The following is a 12,249-nucleotide window of genomic DNA, read 5'->3' on the forward strand; positions in this document are numbered from 1 at the left end:
AAACGGTGAAGGAAAAGGCAACATCCCCCCGCACAAAATTCAAATCAATTGACACATCCTCGCAAAAGCTCATCGCGGAAAGTGACAGTCTCATGAGATACTGTGACAAATTTAACGAGGCACCGATTCAAGACCACACTGAATCGTATCTCATGATAAGGGACAAATCACTAGATGATCATTGGGTACGGTTTCAATCGGTTTGCGATCTGGTATTTTCGAAACCAGACGAAAGTTTCCCTGAAGGTTTCAAGAGTTCAGTACAAAGCAAACAATGCACTTGCCTTGATATGTGTGAAATAACCAAAGCACAGATTGCCGATCAACTTTCGTTGATCAAAATGATGGCAACGCCGAGTCCACCACCCCGCGTGGAACAAACTTCGGCTGATGCAAATATTTACCCCAAAGTCCCAGCATGCGACACTGAGACCTTTTGTTTTGGCTATGAAGAATGACCCGCTTTTCGCGATATGTTTACAGCGGTGTACATTAATCACCCAAGTCAGAAATTGTACCACCTCCGTTACAAAACGCAAGGCAAAGCCGGCTCCATCGTAAAGCAATATCCCTTGAGCGATGATAACTTTGACCTTGCCTGGGAAGCTTTACGGCCACGATATGAAAACCAATGCATCCTGGTTGACAACCCGATAAAGTTCTTACCGACTCTTGCCTTTATTACATCCGAAAACAGTGAGCTACTTCAGAGATTTCAAAATACAATCAACAATTGCCTATCAGTCCTTCACTCCCAAGGAGTTACGACAGAGAGTTGGGATCCGATTCTGGTGTACATTTGTTCATCAAAACTCCATGAAACAACCCTGACACTTTGGGAACAATCTCTCTCTTCTCGAAGAGATTTACCCTCATGGTCACAAATTAACGTCTTTCTTACCTCGAGATATGAAGTCGTTGAAAGAGTCAATAGGCTTCAACCAAGCAAACAAAAACCGGTCGTTCATCAAAGTTCGCCGCAAAACAGGTCCTTCAACAGGACGCAAACCCTAGTGGCAGAATCTAAAAAGGAATCTTGCCAATGATGCAAGTCCCCGCACCTTATTAGATTCTGTCCACAATTCAAGCGAATGTCTGTGCAAAACCGGACACATATTGTAAAGCAAGCTAAGCTGTGTAAAAACTGCCTTAGCAGCACGAGCAAGTGGTCATGTTCGACGTGTCATTAACGGCATCACACGCTGTTGCATGCGAACCCACAAGCTCCACGTTCCACTCCGCGAACGAATGCACCAAACGTGCAGCAAACAACTGCTGAGTCTACATCTCCCGCTCGACAAACGCAGAATAGCTCCGATTCTAGCGAGCTACGCTGTTGTTCAAAACACGCACCGGTTCAATCATTGCATGCAGCCAATGATAACCAAATTATCCTTCCTACTGCTATAGTCGCAGTCGAACACGGAGGGGAATTATTTCAACTGAGGCCCTTATCGATCAGGGCTCGGAAAGAACTTTCATTTCCTCGAAAGTTCATAAACGGTTGAAACATCCATTCGAACATTCAAAGTTCGAAATCTCCGGCATGCGTAGAAAAGTCGTACAAAAGTCCTCCAAGCTTTATCCTTTGACACTAGTTGCATCCAAGACTATGAAAGGGATAAAGGCTCATGCCATTGATTTGCCGCATTTTTCAAATAATCTGCCCACATCCACCATAAGTCGTAAAATCTGTGTTTAGGTCACAGACCTAAATATATCTGCTCCCCCTACCCCAGCGGGTTAGGTGATCAGAATATACCCGCGGTAGGTATGCCTGTCGTAAGAGGCGACTAAAATACCAGATTCAAGGGGCTGTGTAGCGCAACCCTTCAGGTTGCCAGCGCAATATATAGCTTCTTCAAACCCAATTGTCAACCTCACCTATCCGCGGCGAATCCTGTTTCACTAACAGACGAGGCTCTGGCGACCCAAGCTCGTGGAACTTGGGGGTGGGGAGGGAGGGAATGGCCTGAAGGTTTAATGTGGCCAGATAAATCGTTCCCAAGATGGTCGGGCTAGCACCTTAATGGTGCTGTGTTACCGGAGCGTACCGGATCTGTATCCGGCAAAGGACCATCACATCGATAACACTCCCCAAAGCCTTCGGGGAGCAACCTTATCGCTACAACAACAACAACAACAACATCTGCTCCCCCTCGTAACATAATTCACTGCCACCCACACATGTTTGCAGTCACTAGCACACAGGCATATGTGAGTGGTATTACGTATGTGTATTTTACATTTACCGCTGTGAGCCCGCGGTATAGCAACTTCGTTGCCGGGAAACACAACGAAGGTGCTTTATCGCGGGTTAATAGGTTTTGTTGCAAAGAGGTTCGTCATTGCTTCAATCCAGCAGCCAACGAAGCTACACGGTGTCATCTCACGTCACGCAAGTGCTAATTTTTTTGTAAGCCATACTTTTATATTTGGCGGCCACCGTGGTGTGATGGTAGCGTGCTCCGCCTATCACACCGTATGCCATGGGTTCAACTCCCGGGCAAAGCAACATCAAAATTTTAGAAATAAGATTTTTCAATTAGAAGACAATTTTTCTAAGCGGGGTCGCCCCTCGGCAGTGTCTGGCAAGCGCTCCGATTGTATTTCTGCCATGAAAAGTTCTCAGTGAAAACTCATCTGCCTTGCAGATGCCGTTCGGAGTCGGCATAAAACATGTAGGTCCCGTCCGGCCAATTTGTAGGGAAAAATCAAGAGGAGCACGACGCAAATTGGAAGAGAAGCTCGGCCTTAGATCTCTTCGGAGGTTATCGCGCCTTACATTTTTATTTTTATACTTTTATATTCACAACTTTTGTTAAAGAAATCTTTCTTAACGCTTGTTGGTTTTTTCCCTCAAAATATTTTAATAAACTAGCTTTATATATTGTCAGTGAATTAATCGAACTCCTTTGGGTGTTTTTATTTCATTTCTTCCTTTTTATTCCGCCTAAATAATCCACGAACAAATATGTGGATGCGCGTCGTTGCCACCACGCTTTTGTACATGGTCCATCTGCGCCGAAAATAAGAGAACCAGATATTTTACAATACAGTCCATTCCACTCCTTCAGCGAGCATCGAAGAAGCAGTTCATTACAATCGTGATAATATAAAAATCAGCCTTTGCACACAACAACCTTTTGGCAACACCAACATCAACAACAACTATATCCACAAACTACAAATTCTCACTACGTATCAACAATTAATCAAAAGGTACGTGGTTTATTCCGTGCTAGGTAGTGTTTTTTTTTTTTTTTTTGTTAATAAAAACCTCAAAATAAAATTATAGTGTATAATTGTAGTGTTTCTTTCTATTAAATAGGAAAAAACGCTTAACGCAGTTCTTAAATTTTGTGCACCAGGCCTTGTGACTATCCGGAACAATCCCCCACCCGCGGTAAGATTGTCCGGACACAGCTCAAGGTAGCACAACACTGCTCGAAAGGTTAACATAACCTTAAACACCGCTTTGCGCTATTTTCATTTTCCATAATTTTCATTTCACATATTTAAATTTTGATTTTTTAAGTTATTTAAACCCAACTTTAATTTAATTTACTTGCACAAATTCAATTAAACAAATTTTTCCACAAAATCACTTGCATTTACACCGGCAGTACGACTGCAATTTATTTTGTTGTTACAGTGCAAAGTACACTTATTTTTAAAATGCACATATGGTTGTTGTTTGGGTGGCCAATAGGCTTATTCCTTGTACAATTATTTAAGAAATTGAAGAATTATTATTCTCACTTGCGGCAATACACAAATCAGTTTTGACTGATCTAATTTTGTGATACAAAAGCTCACAGTCCTTGGTTAAATTACCAAAAGGTCCGTAACGAGTGTTTCGTTTTTCTTGTCACTAACACTATTTTTCACGAGCCATTACTTATTGGCTTAGACAAGTCATCAACAAATCTGCATTAGCACATTCTTTAACAATTACGTGGGTGCGCGCCGTTGCCACCACGAAATTGAAGATTCCTTGAACTTATCCCACTTAGCACACAAGCCTCAATACAGTCCTTTTTTCACTTTAGCCATAGCTAATCGGCTTACACAATTAATTGGTAAATTAGTGTATACATACGCTTACACCAAATCTTTTCACTTATCTTATTATCACTTCCAAGTTTCGGTCCTTTGGCAACATTTTCACTCACTACTCTCTGCAAGGGCAATTTCTTCTTAGTTTTTTTTATAAATTTATCGGTTTTCATTTTTATACACAATGGAGACCTATACACGCCAAGCAGATGCAGTGAAGGAGTATAAAAATGACTTCCACGATATGTCACCTTCACAACACAGTAAACACTCCCTAATATACCAATGGGATGAGTGAAAAAGTCTGGAATATTATGTGCGCGTGCCAGCGTGTGATACGGATATTTTCAAGGGAGACTATACTTCAAGGCCCGTCTTTTAGGGACATGTTCACTGCCATATATATTAATAATAGTAAACTCCATGCAGTACAAAAGCTATACTATTTAAGGCAAAAAACCCAAGGGGAGGCCAAAGAAATAGTGGAACGGTGTTCCCTAATGAGAGACGGTTTCGATACAGCGTGGAAAAATTTATGTGACCGATACGAAAGCAAACGTATCTTGGTCAATGCCCAATTAAAAATTCTTTTTAGTTTAAAAGCAGTTGAGAGTGAATGCGGTAGCTCCATTAAAAAACTGCAACGTGAAATAAACAATTGTATCTCAGCGCTTCAATGTCACAAGATTGACATATCAAACTGGGATGCAATTCTAACGTATTTGTGCTCCACAAAACTGCCAGAAACCACACTGGCTCTATGGGAACAAACCATAGAAAATAAAACAGAAATTTCAAAATTGGCAGACATGGATAAATTCTTATCCAGCAGATTCCAAACGTTGGAAACTGTCGTAGATATAAGAGGGGATACGATTTCAAAACCCTCTAGGCCACAAGCTTCTCGTTCCTCAGCAGATACATCGTCGAAACGATTGGGGTCGTAACAGGCTAGTGTAGCCAAACCCACGTGCAAGATGTGCAAAAGTTCCGCACAACGCTTCGCAAAATGCAGAAAAATTTCTGCGCTTAACGCCAAATAAACGGTTTGAGCAAATTAAAAGCATTCGCGGATGCTTAAACTGCCTTTCGGCTGGACATACTGTCACAAAGTGCACCAGTCAAGTGAACTGTGCCACATGTCATTTAAGACACAATACGCTGCTTCGCATTCCGAATCAGCCCAAAACCACAAATTCAGTAGATACGATCGGATCATCAACGTCAAGAAATGCTCAAACGCATCGCAATGCTGAAAAAGAAAACAGTTCGATTAATAATGTGAACTCATGCTTCGCAAATACAAGCAAAGGAGTGCTATTAGGGACAGCACAGGTAAATATTCATTTAAATGGTGTTGTCTATTCAGCGAGAGCCCTAATAGACTCGGGATCTGAATGCTCATTCATAACCGAGAAACTCAAGCGCAGAATAAATTTGCCAACTAAACGCATTTATGCCCTAGTTTCGGGCATCAATAATACAATGTCTGCACAAGTAAAGGAAGCGTGCAACATACAATTGCGGTCACCAACAGACCCATTAATCGAGATCAATACGATCATGCTGGTTTTACCACAATTAACAGGGAATCTTCCAACGTGGCAAATAAACGCAATGACTAGGCAAGCATTCCCTGACTTAGTACTGGCTGACAAAAGATTCTTTGTCAATGAGCCAGTCGATCTAATTCTGGGCGGAGACATATACCCCCAAATTATAATAGGCGGCATTAGGAAAGATGTGCTAAACACATAGCACAGAAAAGGGTGTTCGGCTGGATTTTGACAGGCCGGACAGATGCGGTTGATACAAATAAAACTCTGGTTTCATATTTCAACAACTGGCAGCCTTCTGGGAAATAGAGGAAATTCCAAAGAAGAGGAGCATGAATAACGATGACACTTACTGCGAGGAGCTACACAAATCCACACCAGTTCGGAACAACGATGGCAAATACGTAGTCTCCTTACCCTTTAGGAAAGAGTTTAACATAGGCTCCTCATTGAGAAGTGCGTGTTCTCAATTCTATCGCAACGAGACACAACTTGCGAAAAACCCAGTCCTTCAAACGGAATACAATAGAGTTGTATCCGAATATGAAACTTTAGGGCATATGCAACAGGTCAGTAATATCCCGCCAGACTTAACCGACTGTTAATTCCTCCCTCAACATTCTGTTATAAAGGAGAGAAGTACAACAACAAAAGTCAGAGTTGTATTTAATGCATCTTGTCCTACCACTAATGGCAAAAGTCTATATGATGCCTTATATCCAGGGCCGAGTTTTCAATCCGACCTAACAATTCTTATACTACGTTGGCGGCTCACAGTGTTTCGTGTAGAACAAGCTAGCTGGACAAAAACAAAGTTCTTATTCCAAGAAAAGTGTAATGAGAAATGAAAGAAAACAAACAAAATAACGGGATTTTTGCTTTTCTTTGATATGTTTGCTCATATATATTGAGTAATTGAAGTAAGAAGGCAGGAGTGGCCGTAAAATGCATTGAATAATTTGCAAAATTCTTGTTGAATAATAAGCTTCATATTTCTTTTAAGTGAACACTTGTATATATATTTTTGATGAATTCCAAGCTCGAAGGGAAGTAAAATTTTTTAATAGTAATTCTTTCGCAACTAGAGTATTTTCAATATATTTAACATTCCGTTATTAAGAAGAAATTGTATTTTTTCTCTATATTTTCAACTTTACGGAAAAAAAGTTACATACATCCGCGGACATCCGGGCTAAATTTTACATATGTTATAGTCGCAAGTATTCTCGTGGAAAGAAAAAACCATTGCGAATTCTTTGCACATTATTATTATTATTATTATTATTATTAAGACACAAGTAAGACAGAGTCTTTTAATGTGCCACATTTCATTTGATACAATACTTTCTTAAGATTAAGGATTAGGGATAAATGACTTAAATATACAAGTTATTTGAACTTTACAATAAATTTCAAGATACATAGATCAATAGCCAAATAAACATAAAAGGAATAAAGGAGAACATAGAGAAAGGAGGAAAGAAAGAAAGGGTGTATTCAATATTATTAGGTACACATGCAGAACTTCAGTGATATCATAAGTTGAATTTTGAATAATAATGGTATAAAAGTAGCATTCGATAGTATCTGATAATCACAATTGTGAAACACCCTGTTAAATTTAAGATTGGGATTGAATAGCCAGTTTGAATTGCCGTGGATTTGCTACCATTTTTAATTTGTTAGGCAGTGAGTTCCACAACTGAATGGCTCTAGCGAAAAACATTATTGAGGTAGCCGAATATTTAAAGTGTGGTACTATAAGATTGCATGTTCTAGTTGAGTGTGCAAAAGTTAATTTTGAGAAGAGATAACTCGGACAACGGGTATGGATTAGCTTATGTATAAATAACAATAAACGGCATTCAAAAAATTTTGATAAACTGCAACCAAGAATTTGTACGGATAGTTCGGATATATGGTCATATTTTCTTTTTAGGTGTACATATCTAGCTGCATTGTTTATTAGTAATTGTAATTTATTCATGGAACCCTTATCAAGGCACCCATATACTAGTTCTTGATATGAGATTATGGGCACTAATAGAGTCTTAACAAGTTTTAGCTTAATATCCAGAGGGATATAAGCTGCGGTTCTCCAAAGCTGTCTTAATACAGAATACGACTTAGAAATTGTTGCATTTATATGATCAACGCATGAGAGGGAGGTATTCAACCTAAAGCCTAGGGTTTTAACAGAATTCTCATATTTGATAATTGTACCATTCAGTCTAAGAGGAGAAACATCATCCATGCTATATGAACAATGAGATAGGGCAATAGCTTGTGTCTTGGACGCATTAAGGTTAAGCCTATTATGCTTCGACCATAGATAAATAGATTCCAGATCTTCGTTTATTCTGAACACCAAATCCTCTCTAAGCCCCAGAGGTGCAGATAGATATATTTGTGCATCATCAGCGTAAAGATGAATAGAAACATTTTTACAGCACTTAACAATGTCGTTGATGTATAGACTAAATAAAATGGGACCAAGAATAGATCCTTGGGGTACCCCAGCTGTAATTGGCACCAAATCAGAGCAACTATTTTTTAGTACAACCTTTTGCCATCTGTTCGTAAGATAGCTTGCAATCAATCCAACTGCATCGTGGTTAAATCCAAAGTACGCGTAAAGTTTTTGCAAAAGAATCTTATGACAAATAGTATTAAAAGCTTTAGAAAAGTCTAATAATGTAAGAATAGTAAGATCTCCTTGGTCAAAGAATGGTCTAATATCTTCCATCACTTTCAACACGGCTGTTGAACAGCTATGTCCCTTTCGATAAGCGGACTGATACTCAGATAGGAGTCCGCTCTCTGATAGATACCCTCTCATTTGATTTAAAATTAATCTTTCAAAAACCTTTGATAATGACAGGTGTTATATTAGCTACTTTCCAAATGTCAGGGAACCTTGAAGTTGTCAATGAAAGATTTAATATGTGAGTAAATGGGCCAATAATATAGGGCAGAATTAACTTTATAAACTTTAAACTGATACTGTCCTCACCTACCGCATTTGATTTAACTGAAAGTATACACGGTATAACTTCAGATTCACTAATATTTTTAAAACTAAATTTAATATCGCTATGAAGAACAAGTTCACAATTCTGTTCAAATCGAGCGCTATCAACAGGCATCTTTATTGAAAAATATTCGTTCATATCGTCAGGATCAACCATACACTCTGACTTCATTTCCGATTTTACCCCGAGACTTCTTAGATTGTTCCACAGCAGTTTTGAAGGAAGCTTGACGTTGAGTTTGCTCTGGAAGTAAGATTTCTTAGCTCTGCGGGTTGCTTCAGTAGCTCTGTTACGCATTAGTTTGAACATTATCCAATTCTCCTCAGTTCTGTCTTTTTTCCAAGCAGAATAACACCTGTGCCTCGCATTTATGGCTTTACGTACCCCCGTAGTGAACCATGGCTGCTTATTTTTACTTATTTTTTTTTTTTTTAAAGGGACTTATTTATAATAGAGGTAACTAACCAACATGCAGAAATAACCAACTTTTTCGTTTAAGTCAGCTAAAAACCAACAGTCATTCCATGGTAGGACGGACGCTTCAGTAGCTAGCTCATTAATATTAATATTGCGAAAATCACGAAAGTGTATGAAATCTGGTGGTCTGTATACGTGAGAATTCAACTCTATATTGTAATTTAAAAATAACAGGTCATGGTCGCTCACACTGCATAAAGAGAGTTGCTCAAAATGCAGTATGGACGACCCATCTGATACACAAAATAAGTCAAGCAAACTAGGCTTACATTTGGGGCCAAAATATTTAAAAATTTTTTTTTGTAGATTTAGTTATATCTACACATAAAATAGGACGTATGTATGAACCAGCTCGGACGAGATATTTGAACCTTTAAAGCTGATCTACAAACGGCAAAACCAATTCCCAGGTACAGGGAATACACACGTAGCCATAAAATACACAAAAATAAACGCGCAAGGTCAACAAGAGCACACCAAAAGCAAAAAGACGAAGATCACTGACTTCAACCTGCCACAACCTACCGCACCAGTCACCAAGGCATAAAAACAGGTACATACAAAGCAATCCTAATGCAGGTATAACCACACAGGAACGCTACACAAAACAAACCCATTTGGTAGCATCTACGCCAATACCTGAATGTAATATAAATACTGCACAACTGATAACAAATCAGAACGATCAACGACACTTGTTAGTTTATTGCCTACAAACTTGACGTATACTTTAATCAGCAAGTGGGGTTGCGATGGAAGCTCCGGCCATAGCACATATAAGCAAAAATTTACATGCAGTTCTGACACTGATGAGTTTTTGTTTATATTTTCTTTCGTTTCTCTTCAATTACAGGATGAAAAATTTAACATTGTTTGGCAGAATCCTCGACCATCTTCTACCATGTATTGTCGTCCAGTTAAATTTATTTTTTCTAAAGAAACAAACGATTTTATTGTTTTTGAAACGAACAAAGTTTTAGAGGAGAAAAATGCGTTGTTCCAACAAAGTACATGCTCGAACAATACGAAGTTTCCGTAAATCACAATATGCTTCTAACAATGATTGACGGAAAAGTTTGCAATGCTTTGACTGAAACTTCTTCCGCACAAAATTGTTATATTTGTGGTGCCACTCCAAAAGATATGAATAATGAGTTACCGTACTTTACGCCTAACCGAGATAATCTTGGTTTTGGTTTGTCTACTCTCCATGCATGGATAAGATGTTTTGAATGCTTGCCTCACATAAGTTATCGCCTCGAAGTAAAAAAATGGCAGCTTAGGAATGAGGCAGATAAAGAGAGTGTAAAGCTAAGTTCCAACGAAATCCAGAATAAATTTAAAAGTGTACTTGGATTGATAGTAGATAAACCAAAACTAGGTTCCGGCAATGCCAATGACGGCAACAATGCTCGTAGGTTTTTCCAAAATTCTGAGGCTAGTGCTGAGATTACGGGATTGGATGTAACACATCAAAAGATTCGACACTCTTCTTTGCGCATTAGCATCTGGGTAAAATATAAATATCCAAAAATTTGAAAAATTTGCAGTCGAGACTAAAAAACTATACATATATCTCTATGCATGGTTTAACATGCCTGTTACAGTTCATAAAATCTTAGTGAATAGTACTGATATTATAAAATTAGCAATTTTATCTATTGACTGACTTCAGAAGTCTTAAATTTACTGTCCCCCGATAATGTTGAGGAGTCAATAAATACCCCAGTTGTTTCAAGCTTCCATAGGAGTGTTGCTGATGCTCATGACTATTCCACAAGTGACTCATCGAATGAAAGTGATGATAGCGAATAACAACATAATTATAAAAGATAACCTACCCTATAACTTTTTGTTGGGTCAGGTTTTATTTAATTTAAATCTATTGTCTTTTCTACGTTGTATGATACTTTACTTTTAAGTTTTTGTAATAAGTAATTTTCACATAATTAATTAAATTATTTACATTGTTATTATTATTATTGTAATTCACTTTTACATTCCTGACTGGTACTATAAAATAATTTTGTAAAAATTGTAGTGCCAGGATAAATACTCAAATAAATACAAAATATGTATGTACATATGTAGAGTCACTCAAATAAATAGGTAGACACCCCTTTTTGGACAATTCTTACAATTTTCGCTTTCGCAAATTTATTTTAACTTATTTCCCATAAGAAAATTTGTCACGATCTATAAAAAAAACTAAATTATATTTAAAAAATGTATGAAAAATTCGACGAATATTCATAAAAAATTTTAATTTTTTTTCCCAATTTTTAGAATTTTTTAGAGTATTGAGATTTGTAGTCCATCCAATTTAAGTACCATAAAGTAATATTCTTAAGTCCTTTAAATTTTTTTGGATCTATGTCACTTATTCACATGAGTTACTGTATATAAAATAAGCAAATGTATGCATATGAAGTAAAATTTTGGAAAAAAATAAAAAAAAAGAACATATGACGTAGTTGTAATAAATGACTGCATATGAAACGGAAAATCTCATAAAATAATTTTGTCCAGCTAGCTTGTTCTACACGAAACACTGTGCGGCTGTGCAAATACGTATTTAGCAGCGACATAGAAAAATGTACCGCCAAGTATGGGTTAATGAAAATCAAATAAAATTCCAGCGAATTGTATTTCGCAACTACTCCAAGGATCCAATCAACTTTTATGAACTGAAAACAGTATCATTTGGAGTGAATTGCGCTCCCTACCTTGCGATTCGAATACTACACCAACTGGCTGATGACGTAGAGACCACGGATCCAATGGCAGCAGATATCTTTGGAAATTGTATGTACGTTGAGGACGTACTCGCCGGTGGACACAGCATCGAAACTGCGATAAGGGCAAGGGACCAGATATCATCGGCATTGCAATCGGCAGGTTTCCCATTGCGAAAATGGACGTCCAACTGCAAGAAAATTCTGCAGGGTATACCAAAGCCGCATTTATTAACAGAGGACTTCCTAGAGTTTGAAGGTACTAGTACGGTTAAAGAACTAGGCATTAAGTGGAACGCGCATTCCGACCTATTCTATTTTACTGCTAAACCTTTTGAAAACAGCGATGCCATCACAAAAAGGGTTATACTTTCTGCGATTGCAAAGCTG

The sequence above is a fragment of the Eurosta solidaginis genome, chromosome X (genome assembly GCF_040869045.1).
Source record: "Eurosta solidaginis isolate ZX-2024a chromosome X, ASM4086904v1, whole genome shotgun sequence".
Classification (NCBI taxonomy): Eukaryota; Metazoa; Arthropoda; class Insecta; order Diptera; family Tephritidae; genus Eurosta; species Eurosta solidaginis.